Source organism: Rattus norvegicus, chromosome 7 (genome assembly GCF_021556685.1).
Source record: "Rattus norvegicus strain SHRSP/BbbUtx chromosome 7, alternate assembly SHRSP_T2T, whole genome shotgun sequence".
Classification (NCBI taxonomy): Eukaryota; Metazoa; Chordata; class Mammalia; order Rodentia; family Muridae; genus Rattus; species Rattus norvegicus.
This window is the reverse complement of record NC_141540.1, coordinates 131,029,842-131,043,377: the sequence shown is the minus strand read 5'-3', so window position 1 is coordinate 131,043,377 and position 13,536 is coordinate 131,029,842. Positions and strand designations below refer to the sequence as shown.

The following is a 13,536-nucleotide window of genomic DNA, read 5'->3' as shown; positions in this document are numbered from 1 at the left end:
TAACTTCCAGGTAACTAATGTTTATACCTTGACATCAAATAACTTTCAGTGCTGTACAGTAAGTAGCCATGTATAACTAATCTCATCTTGATGGCTAGTATTTATTAATAATAAAACCCCAGTCACAGTTCCTATAGCCCAGTTCTATCTCAGTCAATATGAGTCTGTACGTCACGCTACTCTCTTATTATAGACTTTCAACGTAATTTTGAGCATGTTGTACCCAGGAACTCTGTGGGTTTTCTCTGTACAAAGAGAAACTCTGGTGATATCTCTTTCCAACACTTAATCACAGCAGGCAGATTCTAATAGTTCACCTTTTTCTGGGAAGTAAACAGATTTGACAGGACTGAAGCAAATTGTACACTCCTGTCATAATCAGTTTAATAAAATGAAGGACATTAGGGGAAATGCTCAGAAAGAAGACAATGTCTAAAAGCTTGGAGGAAAAGAAACGGGAAATTAACACATGTTCAGTTACAGACTAAAAATGGAACAAAGTATTTTCTTTAGCACATTTATTTGCATATCTTCAAAACAAGAGCTCCACCCCCCTTGCAGTGTGAAAAGGGGGAGTTCCTTTCAGTCCTCAGAGCTGGGTGCCTTGGATGTGTTGTAATCCCACCCCCACTATTTTGATGTCTTTTCTGTTCTGCTTTCTGCTTGTTGACTCTTTCCTCGGTATGCCTACAAATGGAACAAGAAGAAAATGGAGTTAGAATTAATGAGTGAGTACAAAGACAGTAGATGTACTTGTATCTGTCTGATAAATTGATTTTACTTTTCTATGTTATTGTCTCTCAACCATTATGAATGACTGATAGCTAACTGTGTGACTGAACAAGGAGTTTTTTCTCTATGTCTTTTGCTGGCATCCTTTGTGGTTAAAAAAAGATCAATTTAGGGAGGGGCAGGAAAAGAAATAAATATTAGTTTAGAGAAGCTATGATTTTGGAGAAAGCGAAACCGTAAGTATTACATATATAATTGATTCTTATTAAAGAGGCATTAAAATAGTAAATTAGCTATGTAGTAGCATAGAAATTAGCATGAATACAGATTATTTGCAAATATATGTAAAGAAAATACTTTAGCATGAAGAAATAGCATTCCCTCTACATTTTATACAAGGCCAAGAGCCTTGAAAGTTAGTTCTGACACTTAGGCGATGAATTTGCTACCTCTGAGCTGCAGAGATGGCAAATTTGAAGACTAGGAAACTATGTCCTTAAAAAAACAGAGCTAATGTTAAAAAAAAAACAATAATAAGATGCTTTTATTGTTGTCTTTATTTTTATTTTTCTTTTTTTCTCCATAATTCAGCATCTTTTTTAAGTTGAAGATAACCTTTTCTCATACAATATAATTTGATCACAGATTCCTCTCCCTCATCTCATCCCCCATTCTCCCTACCTCCCCTACACCTTTTTCTCTTTCTCTCTAGAAAAAAGAAAGAAAAATTGAAAATAGAAGAATTTGACTTTTAAAATGTGTACAAAAAAATAACTGCAAGAATTTCAGACATGAACGAAGCATTGACCACAGTTCTCTGCTCAGGTTCATCTACCTATCTGGAAAATGGTTTTCCTCCTCCACATTTACCTTTAAGAGTTTATCCTTGTCTTTACTCCACTACTAATTTTGTTTTTAGAAAAAATTTGTGCTAATGTTTGGGCTCTGCATACCATCTGGCTGCTCTTGAACTGTCACCTTTGTATGTCCTAAGAGCCTTTTGTTTTTAAAGCAAATTTTTATTTAATTACTTTATTTTTTAAATAATTTTATTTCTCTTGGATATTTTATGTACTTACATTTCAAACGTTATCCCCTTCTGCCCTCTCCCATACCCCCTCCCCCTCCTTCTATGACGATGCTCCCATTCCCACGCACCCACTCCAACCTCAACGTCCTGACATTACCCTACACTGGGGAAACAAACCTTCACAGGACCAAGGGCTTTTCCTCCCATTAATGTTGGACAATGACATCCTTTGCCACATATGTGGCTGGAGTCATGGGTCCTTCCATGTGTACTCATTGGTTGGTGGTTTAGCCCCTGTGAGTTCTGGTGAGGTTTGGTTGTTGATATTGATGTTCTTCCTATGGTGTTGCAAACCCCTTCAGCTCCTTCAGTCTTTCCTCTAAATCCTCCATTGAGGTCTCCTTGTTCAGTCCAATGGTTAGCTGCAACCATCCTCATCTATATATCAGTAGGGCTCTAGCAGAGCCTCTGAGGAGACACCCATAGCTGGCTCCTGTCAGCAAGCACTTCTTGGCATCAGCAATAGTGACTGGGTTAAGAACATAAATGGTATGTCCTCACTGATAAGTGGATATTAGCCCAAAAGTTTGGAATACCTCGGAAAAAATTCACAGATCATATGGAACCCAAGAGGAAGACCAACATATGGATGCTTCGTTCCTTCTTAGAAGGAAGAACAAAATACTCACAGGAGGAAATACAGGGAGAAAGAGTAGAGCAGAGACTAAAGAAAAGGTCATCCAGAGACTGCCCCACCTGGGGATCCATCCCATATGCTGTCACCTAGAAGCCTTTTTAAGCCATACCTCCTGTGTTGCAGTAACCTCTCCAACCCGAATCAGCCATACAAAGAAAACGCAACTTGATTAATATGAAAACAATCTAGCGTCTAGATTGGGCAGATCCACCCTACACTGTCCTATTCCTCGCTCCCAAATCCCTCATCACTTGCACCTTTTATTTGCCAGGTCTCCAGCTTCTCCTCCCAAGACTCCTTTCTCCTCGCTTTTCTCCTTTCTCCTCTCCTCCCCTGACTCCTCCCCTCTCCTGACTCCTCCCCTCTCGCTCACGACTCCTCCCTCTGCCCAAATCTCACACTCTTGCCTTTATTTTACAAATTCAGAGAGAACTCCAAGGCAAACCACAACACTCCTGATTCCTTTTGGTTGCACATACATATATATGCATTGTGACTGCCTGATTCTAAGAAACAACAATGCTAATTTATTCGTTTTAAAAGATCAAAATTAAACAACAAAAAATGGGTACCTATTTTTCATTCTTCCAACACCATCTCCAGAGACAAAGACAACCTACTAACATTTTGAGGTAAATCAGTCTTGAAAATTCTCTCCTGAATCTTAACAGCCCTTCTCTGATCATGTTTCCTGGGCGTCACTGTGCCTCTTCTAGTGTCATTAACTGCCCTCAGCACCCTGGACAATTATCCTACCAATGTTCTAGATCAGCAGTAGAGCAACAGCATGTAGTTTATCAGAAACGCAGAATTTCAGACTTCTTAACAAGAGCACTGGACAAGAGAACCTGTAATTTTGTAAGGGAATCTGCATTTTGTAAGATATGAAAGGATTTTTTTGCATGTCCACATTTCACAAGTGATAACTGGTCCTCTGAATGAGCAATGCCCCACACTTTATCAGAATCCAAACCAGAAGTATTAGATTCTGGCTTTACCAAAGCGACCTCACCACCCTTGGGAATGGCACTGAACACCCTGTGCCTTGTTCTCCTCATATCTACATTGATCTGATGACTGCAACTGATATAAAGATACAGTGAGGTTAAGTAGACAATGCTCTATCCAGCACAGAGTGAACACACAAGGAATAATAACTTTTGCAATGTTGACATCCTCCCCAGTGGTTTCTTCCTATGTTTCCTCACCCTTTGCCTGAAATTAAAATGTCTTCCTTCAACTTACTGGAACAGAAGAGATTACTTGCTAAATGACACTGGGTAAATTAAGTATTCACTTTAAAAAAAATCAAGTTAGAGTTTCCAGAGTCCATGTTCCATACAGGAATAAACTCTAGATCTGTGTGTGCAAATGCATAGCCATAGCATATTACTTTGACATATTGGTGAACCTGTTCAGGAAGCAAACCTCTGGAATAATTGCAGAAGACTTTGAGACAGTGAGAGAATACCTGTAGAAGAATTTACAAATTTCTCCTACAGTTGCATTGCCAAACTTATGTTTTGTAGCAGAATCAAAAGGCAACCTTAAAAGTGAGAACAAAACTCGCCAAACAATGCTGTAAACAAATGACTAATATTCCCAACATGGAAAGAGGTCTTCAAAGTTCAGGAGAGGACCAGTGAGACAGATCGTTGCTAAAAATAGCTTGCCACGCAGGCCTGACAACCAAGTTCAACAGCCTGCATCCAGGTGTGGAAAAGGAGAGTCAACTCCTGAAGGTTGTTCTCTGACCTCCAAATGCACACATGATACACATGCGCATGATACACAGTAATGAAGGAAATAAAAATTTAATTTAAAAAGTATAAGGAGAAAGAATGTGAACCTTTGTTTAGAATAATAAGAGAAAGTATGTGAAGACATTATAAAAATGTGATTGCCAGAGATGGAATTTACAAAGTGGAGACAGTGAAGCTGAATCGTGTGCTGTATGATTGGATTTGAACAATTAACATGAATTCATCACTTTAAGATAACAGATCCACAATGAGATTGTGTGCAAATGGGCAGAGGTATGTACATGTGTGTCACAATTTTAAAATACGTCCAGAATTTTCTAAGAGTGGAGCTCAGTTTCTCTTTCCTGAAACAGAATTTACTCAGTGATTCCCTCTTGAGGAAGAAAATTCAGCTGGAACGCCAGTGTGTGCTTAGGAGGACAGATAGACAAGCATGTTATGCTATTATTTCTTTCTGATGGACTCTTACAGGAAGTCTGCTGAGACATGGGCTCAGTACTATGTGCAGGAAGTTAAGTCCTCAACCAGGGAGAAGCTGAGACCTCGTGAGTATACACTTTCTTAAACACAGTTGCTCAATTTGGTTGGGCCAAAAAGTGGCTACACCTCTCACTTATTGAATGCAGAGTCTTGTTAAAAGCCTGAGCCAGATCTATATATTTGAGTTTCGAAACTGATAAATGAGTGCCTTGTTTCAGCTGAAATGTGGGAGTTATGGAATTGGGAGACAAATATTGATGCCTTAGTGGATCCTCTAATTACTGAAGGTGCCTTGGAGGCAGCAATGGGCAGTGGCTACTGGATTCAGGGGACAGCCTCAGGAGCGAAGGAAGGATGTAGTCAGGAGTATTTGACCTAAGGATAAAGCTAAGAGTGAGACTCATGTGACTTGAGAGGGAATAAGACAGCTTTTCCAAATACTTCTCAGTCAAGTATGAAACTCCCTGAAATGCTTGTAGGGATTGTTTATCTACTGTCCCTAAAGAAGGTCAAGGGACAGAAGGACCTCATCTCAGATTAGCTCAGACATTGGTTTAATAAAGTAGCCATAAGATTTGTAGAAGAAAAATATGGCTAAAAAGAATTATATTGATAGAATACCACCACACAGAATGAAAGATAAGAATATTTTAAAAGCAACTTTATGTTCACATACATGTACTATACACAATGCTTTTTCCATAAAATTCCCATCTTTAACTTTCAAGTTATTTTGAATCTCCTGATAACTCTTATGTCATCCCACTCTGTCTTGCCTGGCATTGACTCATCCTCTCACATGTTTAGCATATTCATGTACCATATACCACCCTCCCTAAACTATTCCACAGCCTGGAGAGTTTTCAGTAGCCACGTTCACTTCCAAGTGTCAAGAGAGACTTCGCATTTCCATGCTACTGACAGCACTTCACCTCATCATACAGGAATAGCAACTCAGAAGCATAGAAGCACTAATTAAGCTAATCTTGATGCATGCATGCATACATATGTGCATACATACACACATACTACATACATACCCCGGTCTCCTTTATTCTCTCCATCATATTTCTTCCATTTTCTATTCAGGAAGAGAGGAATAGAAAGAGTTACGTTCCAAGTCAATCAGAAAGATCCTGATTCAGGATCATGGCAACAGATACAGGAGACTTGGAACAAATACTTGCTAAGAAACCATCTCCATCCATTCATTCTTCTACCTTGCCGTCATTAAGTATCTGAATGTTATTAGATATTCTCCAAATAGTTTAGAGAAATTTGCTTTTTCTACTACTCTGATTTTTAAGGAAGATTTTATTTTTATGTAATGTGTGGTGCGTGTGTGTGTGTGTGTGTGTGTGTGTGTGTGTGTGTGTGTGTGTGTACATGTATACATGAAGATTCCCAGGGAGACCAGAAGAGGTCATTAAATTCTTGAAGCAGGACTTATAAGCAGTTGTGAGCCACCATGTAGGTACTAGGAATTGAACTCATGTCCTCTGGAAAAGCAGAACACGCTCTTAACCACTTAGCCATCTCTTTAGCCCAGGAATTCCAGACTTAAAAGTCATTTGTTTTCTTGTCTAGATCTGATTACAATTTATTATTTGTACCCAATAATTCATTTTACTTTTATTTGAAAGCAATAAAAATATTATTTTTATTTATACAAATTATTGCCTTGAGTATTTTATTTTGGTTTGGTTTTTTGTTTTGTTTTTGTTTTGTTTTGTTGTTGTTGTTGTTTTTGGGTTTTTGGTTTGGTAATTACACCTAAATTTAAACCTACAGGCTCCTGTTGATTCCCACTATTGACCTGGTTAGATTGTGCATTCATATGCCTTTTAGAAGCTGGTAGCAGGCTGGGCACTGATATTTTCTGTTCTAATTCTGTCAACCTTACTGTCACCTCAGAATTATTCACAGTGAACCAAGGTCAGGTCTTGAATGTAGAAATGTGTTCATGTGACTGTGTTTCATTTTACATAGATCTCTACTTGTCAAAAGAAATCCAAAAACAAACTCAAACTCCCACCAGCCTACTGAAGAGACTTGACTCTTTCTTCTTGTCCTGTGAATATTGTCTCTGAACTGCTTTTCCAGTCTGAGGTTTTCCACATAAGCAGACTATTTATTCAATAGATACTGTCTACTGTATACTAAGACCTTGTCAGGCACTGGAGAATAAGTGAAGAAGAAATTTCTCCCCCAAAGGACTATTGGTTGATTATAGAAGCCCAATATATGGTGATACATTTTAAGTGTATTATTGTTCTAACCCTTTTATGTATTCTGAGAGATTATCCACTCCTAAGGCATATAGATTCTTCCTGCTTGCTGTTTATTTGAGAGTGTTTACTGCAGTCTCTGGCCAATTCAATGCTTAATTAATCAGAGTTCATTAATATTTTAAGCATATCATTAGTATTAGAACAATACTTTTTCAACATGGGGAATTGAGCCTAAAGACCCTAGCCTCATGCTAGACAAACACTCTGCCACTGAACTATATTATGTCCCAAGCCACAGACAATAGGATATCATTTTAAATATGTTTAATTGCCATGTAAATCTATGCCTTTAATTATCACTAGGCAACTATATTCCTAATAGGGATAAGTACTGACTTCAGAACAATTTCTTTACCACGTGTCCAACTACCTCCTGTCCCCTACTCATTTGCTTTTCCATATATGGTCTCCTCTTTCACAGAAAATCCTTTGCAAGTCAGACTTGAGCCTTCCCCTGTCTACAGGTCTCTGGCAGCCCCCTAATGGAAACAGCAGTTGCCACTTTCTGATTCTTTTCTCCCCATAATTTACTCAGAGTGGCAGTGAGCCTGTATTTCTGGTCGTTGAGGCTGTTTTAGGCCTGTGGCAATCAAAAGAAAAAGTGAACCTTTCCACTTAGAAACCTTTCCCATTTCCTGACAGCTCTGATTATTATTAATGGATGGAATCCTTCAAAGTCAGAATAGATGATATTATTCAACCACCTTAACTGTAAAAGTAAAATCTGCCCATACTCAAAATCTTAAATGTTACATCAAGACACCAAGTAACTGTTAAAGAAGACACTTGTGGGGTTGGGGATTTAGCTCAGTGGTAGAGCGCTTGCCTACCAAGCGCAAGGCCCTGGGTTCGGTCCCCAGCTCTGAAAAATAGAAAAGAAAAAAAAAGGAGACACTTGTTCTCACCTGTGAGCCACATTGAAGGGACGCTGTTTTTGAATGTCATTCATGATACTTTGTCTTTTATTTCCTAAGCTGAGAGAGAGAGAGAGAGAGAGAGAGAGAGAGAGAGAGAGAGAGACTCACATAAGCAAGTTTAGTAAGACTGAATAACTGAACAAGCATGGTTGGTTTAATTCTTTAGTTCTTTTTCCTCTTTTGGATCTTTCCATCTTCTGAGAGCCAGTTGCTTATTCAAAGAAGACTTGCAAGGGCCAGTTTCCCTGAAGGTTGCATGGCCTATCAGGCTATCAGGGAGTCAGTGAGCAGATCTGCCTGAGTCTCACATGCTGCCTCATGCTGACCCCATGCTGACCCCATGCTGACCCCATGCTGACCCCATGCTGACCCCATGCTGACCCCATGCTGACCGTATCTCTGCAAACAGCCTCCGGACTTCATTGTTGTTTTCTCTTTCAAAGTTCTGACAGACTTGGTGTGGAGCAATTAATCTTCTATTTCTTTTCTAAATTAAACTTGAGTCATAAAAGATTTACAATATCTTGACATCTTCATATGTGTATATCACTGTTTTTTGGAACCTGTCACTTCTTAGAAGTGTCTTTAGATACTTTTATCTATAATGTCCAACCCAATCCAAAGCATTATCCATATAATATAAATATATTATAATGGTTTGCTATATAAATATATCATATGGTTAAAATAAATTTGCAGTTCCTTCTAGAACAAAATACATTTTGCTATACAAGCATGATCAGTAGAGTTATGTTCTTTAATTCTAGTCACCAGTGTAAAATATTTATTCATAAGGAATATTGTCCCCAAAGCTTCTACATGAATCTATGTCATTCTTATTTATTATCACTCTATAACATGTCGTTATTATACAGTGAGCTCTAATAATTCACTTACTGTATAAAGGTGTCCATTCTATTGCCTCCATAATCTTTTACAAGTTGTTTCAGTGGATATTAGAGTCTACTTCGTTACTATAGTAACTAAAACCAGTTCACACACAGTGCAAAGCCCTTAGCTGACAGCATTCATTTCTCCTCCCAATTGAATGTGGCATCTATCACCTCCAATTAGCTATGCTAAATATCTCCGTTAACAGTTTAAACCCACTCCAAACTAGCAGTGGCATCCTCTTACCAAACTATTTCAAGTCCATTCTCCAAGGAAGGTCTCTGGGTTGGCAGGATCCAGTTCACATTCTTCTTCACATTTCTTTCTTTCTTTCTTTTTCTTTCTTTCTTTCTTTCTTTCTTTCTTTCTTTTTTTTTATCGCAGCAAGAATGTCAGTAAGTCACTTTTTTCAAAAAGAACTTCCAGATGGTTTAACACGGTTCCTCCCACCCTTTGTGTTCTTTTACAACTGCTATGATGAAAACACTTGAGTTTTTCCATGCATCGATGGACATAATAAAATTGTGCTTTATTAATCCAATGACCCGTGCACACTTAGACACACTGGACATGCATCTACAAGATACCTGTTTTAAAGTCACAGTCTTGTGGATAGAACTGTGGTTTTGACCCATGTTACTGCTATAAGTTGCTTTCTTTTAGCTCTGTTACCCGCTAAGAGTGTTCTCATGTAAGATGGGGACCATAGACTTAAACTACGCTCAGTCCTCTCTTCAGCCTGAACTCTTGCTTCCTGTGTTTTCCCTAGGTTCAAATTGTTGGAAATAAAGTTTTCGAGGCTGTTCATTTTATGGCAATTCTATCTTTCTCCTCCAAGTATGGTAGGTAATTATGAGGAGTCTTGGCTGGCTATCATAGCCATCAGAACTTGGAATGCTTCGGTCTAGCCTCTTCTGATTTTCAAACTTTCCATTAAGAAAGCCACCGTTACTCCTATGGGGTTTGTTTTACATGTGGCTTGTGCCTTTTCCTCTTACAGTTTTCAATACAATTTCTTTGTTATGTATCCTTAGTGTTTGAACAATGATGTGCATGGGGATTTGCTTTCCTGGCCTTACCTATTGATGTTCTCTGCACTTCTTCTACCTGTATAGGTAAGTCTGTCCTTCCTTCGGGAATCTTTTTGTCTGTGATCTTGTTTAAGTTCTGATCTGTTTGATTGACTTGGACTTTCTCTCCCTCATTTGTACTTCTACTGGAAAAGGTTTTGTTCTCATGGTGTTTCCCATTTCTTGCATTTTCCTTGTGTGTGTGTGTGTGTGTGTGTGTGTGTGTGTGTGTGTGTGTGTTTAACCTTTCATATTCTTTCCTTATTTGGTCTACATTTTCTATTTTATCTGGAGTCCTGATAGGTTACTTGATTCCCTCTACATGAAGACTTTCCTTTCAGTTTTCTACTTGAGTTATTGGGTGTTTCAACTCCATCTTCTTCTCAGCTTGAGTCCTCTTGACGGCTCCCATGTCCTTCTTGAATTACATTCTCATGGCCGGGATTGTCTGGATTTTTATCAGCCCATGCTTGTGTTTTCTTAGGCACCATTCAAGTATTTATTCTCCTTAAGTTCTTTCTTCTTAATTTCATTGAGCTATTTTTATGTGTCTTCTTTAAGCTACTTGAATTCTGTGATAAAGTTTATGATTTTTTTAAAAAAAGTTATACATCCTGAGGTTTATCTAGGTAATTCTTGTAGGCTATCTAAGTCATTCTCATAGGTAGTTCTATATGATTAATAGGGTTCAGAAAGAAGATATTGGCTTAATCTTTAATGTTGTTGGCATATTTATGATGAGATCTGGGCGTGTGGGTTTCCTCTGTTCTAAGTCTGATATAAACAGAATGAGTTAGAGCAGAAGAGAGGATGTGTGGGCAGGTTGGGCCTAGAGGCTGGAAATGGCTTGGGTGAGATGAAGTCAAGTGTACAGAGTGGATTGGACTGATGTACAGGTTCCTGGTGTAAACCTGGAGTGGGGATAGCTTTTGCTGGGAGGAAAGCTTGGATGTGACCACCTGTGGGAGGGGCCCGTGAGTAAAGAAGGTGGCGTAAGCCTAAAGATCCTTTGCAAGGCAGGCAGGGGATGAGTCTAGGCCAGGGCATTGGATGCAGGATGCTAGCTTAGAAGAAGGTCTGAACAGGGACGCTGGCTCTCCCATGACCCACTGAGTAAGCGGAGCTTTGCACTGGCCTGGCAAAGGACAGGACTCTGGGTTTCTGAGAAGATGAGTGAACAGGGAAGAGAGTGAAATGGCAAGAGTTTGGTTGTGGGGCTGTGTGGGACGCTCAGCAATAGAAGGCTTAACAGAACACACACACACACACACACAGACACACAGAGAGAGAGAGAGAGAGAGAGAGAGAGAGAGAGAGAGAGGCAGACAAACACAACACAGAGAGAGAGACAGACAGACAGACACACAAACACACACACACAGAGACAGACAGACACACACACAGAGATAGAGAGAGACAGACAGACAGACACACAAACACACACAGAGAGACAGACAGACACACACACAGAGATAGAGAGAGAGAGACAGACAGACACACACACAGAGAGAGGCAGACAGACAAACACAGAGAGACAGACAGACACACAAACACACACAGAGAGAGACAGACACACACACAGAGATAGATAGAGAGACAGACAGACAGACACAGAGAGAGAGGGGGGAGAGAGAGAGAGGCAGACAAACACATACACATAGAGAGAGAGGCAGACAGACAGACACACAGAGAGATAGATAAACACAGAGAGAGACAGACAGACAGACAGAGAGAGCGAGACAGAGGCAGACACACAAACACACACACAGAGAGAGAGGGGTAGACAGACAGACACACAAACACACACACAGAGAGAGAGAGAGAGAGAGAGAGAGAGAGAGAGAGAGAGGCAGGCAGACACACAAACACACACACATAGAGAGGCAGACAGACAGACACACAGAGAGAGAGACAGACACACACAGAGGCAGACAGACAGACAGACAGACAGACACACACATACACAGATACACACACACACACACACACACACACACACACACATGACCCTGGGTTTCATCAGAGTACTCAAGGGGCTAAACCTTGAAGCTATACACCTCTTCTTCACTCTGGGAAGCCAGGACCTAGAAGGCAAATCACTTCACGTGTTCAGAACCCAGCAGTCTGACATTATTTTGTTCTCCTACCCTATAGGAACAATTGATTTCTTGTATGCTTAATGCATCCCCTTTTAATCCTGGTGGTTTCCCTGAATGTCCTTCCTTTATAGAAAACACTTTACAGAAATCTTCAGATTTTACCAACACATGTGTATACCTACACCCTCTCCTTCATCATTAGTGACCATGGAAAAGGGTCTGTTGTTTAGAATATTTGCCCTATATGACTCTTCAATAGCCAGTGACCTTAAAAGATTCCTAATTTTGTTCTGCTTATGTAAGATCCACCTTCACAAAAATCTCTAGACTAAATGTGTCATTTGTCCTCTTCCCTCAAATGTACAATCTGTAAGGGAGTAGGATGAGCAGTGTGAATAATCTACCCATAATCTAGAGAGTATGGAATAAACGTTTTTTCCCAGCCAGTTTATGTCCTAACAACTGGAAAGGAAAAACAAAAGCAGAGGTTCTCAGGGCATGATGGGATAGGAACAAATGTAGTCATCAAGGAAAGAAAGAATAAAGGAAAGCAAGCTTGGAAATACTCATCATGAAGAACAGGCATTAAGACCTACACTCCCTCCAAGCAAAGTGGTCTTAGCCTCGAGCAGTTAATGGAGGAGAAAAACTATGATGCTGAGTCTGAGGCCTTCTCCCTTTTTATCCAGGAGTGACTTGCAATGCTTTGATGAAACCTAGGGGTCGTGTGTGTGTGTGTGTGTGTGTGTGTGTGTGTGTGTGTGTGTGTGGTTTGAGTTCAGATCTCTGCTCTTTCTGGAACAAAGAACTGGTATGCACTAGCAGAGACTCCTCACAGCAGTGGCACCGTGGTCCCACCTGATCACACAGAGCATTTCAGAATCCCAGGTGGACAGTCTTAATCATGAGCAGGGAGAGCCGGCGGCATGCCGAGAGCACAATGGCCCCATGCTTACATTCCTTTATTCCACCGACTTTTATTGATTTCAGCTTTTGAAATGTTCTTCCTTTCCAGCCTGGTATACAAACTCAGCCTCACCATAGGAAGAACTGCGTATTTAAACTGAGGAATCATGACCTTCTAACCTCTCCCGCTTCTATTGTCCCGACCCCAAAGGAAAGTTAAAAATTCTCACACTATGAATATGACATTAACACTGTCAAAATTAATTTGAGCAATTCCTTTTCTGAATTTATCCAATATCTTACTCTTTCTCTTTTCAGAAACTGATTAGCAAGTATGGCATAGAGACTCAGAAGATATGATGAAGTAGACATTTCTGGGTCTATCCTCCTAGTGCTGAGAGAATGACTATAAAAATGGATAACAGCCCGTCTATCTGACAGCAGGAGGCAATCACACAAGCTCAGCAGGCCGTAGAGGTCAGATCTTAGAAATTACCAGCCTTTCTTATGTTTCCTTCCTCATTCAAATCACGACCACTCAGTGAAAGCCAGAAGGCTCCCTCCGCAGAATCATAAGGAGCCTGTGTCTGTTAGCTAGGCAGTTTGCTCACAGCTTGTTTCTATTTTTAACTATAAGGCTGTATACAGTAGCCCGACTTT

The 13,536-nt window shown here is 39.9% G+C and overlaps 1 long non-coding RNA gene across 6 annotated transcripts in view; it reads left to right on the top strand.

Annotated features, from left to right (window-relative positions):
- Window positions 1–562: 562 nt before the first annotated feature.
- LOC148004930 (uncharacterized) overlaps window positions 563–13,536 on the top strand; it is a 49,716-nt gene continuing 36,742 nt past the window's right edge. For 2 of the 6 annotated variants that reach the window (XR_015624945.1, XR_015624946.1), the window contains exons 1-2: window positions 583–728; window positions 4,694–4,767. This is a non-coding gene — a long non-coding RNA (uncharacterized LOC148004930). Of the gene's footprint in view, window positions 729–4,693; window positions 4,768–13,194; window positions 13,354–13,536 lie in introns of all 6 variants that reach the window. The other 4 variants (XR_015624943.1, XR_015624944.1, XR_015624947.1 and 1 more) reach the window with 3 other exon arrangements.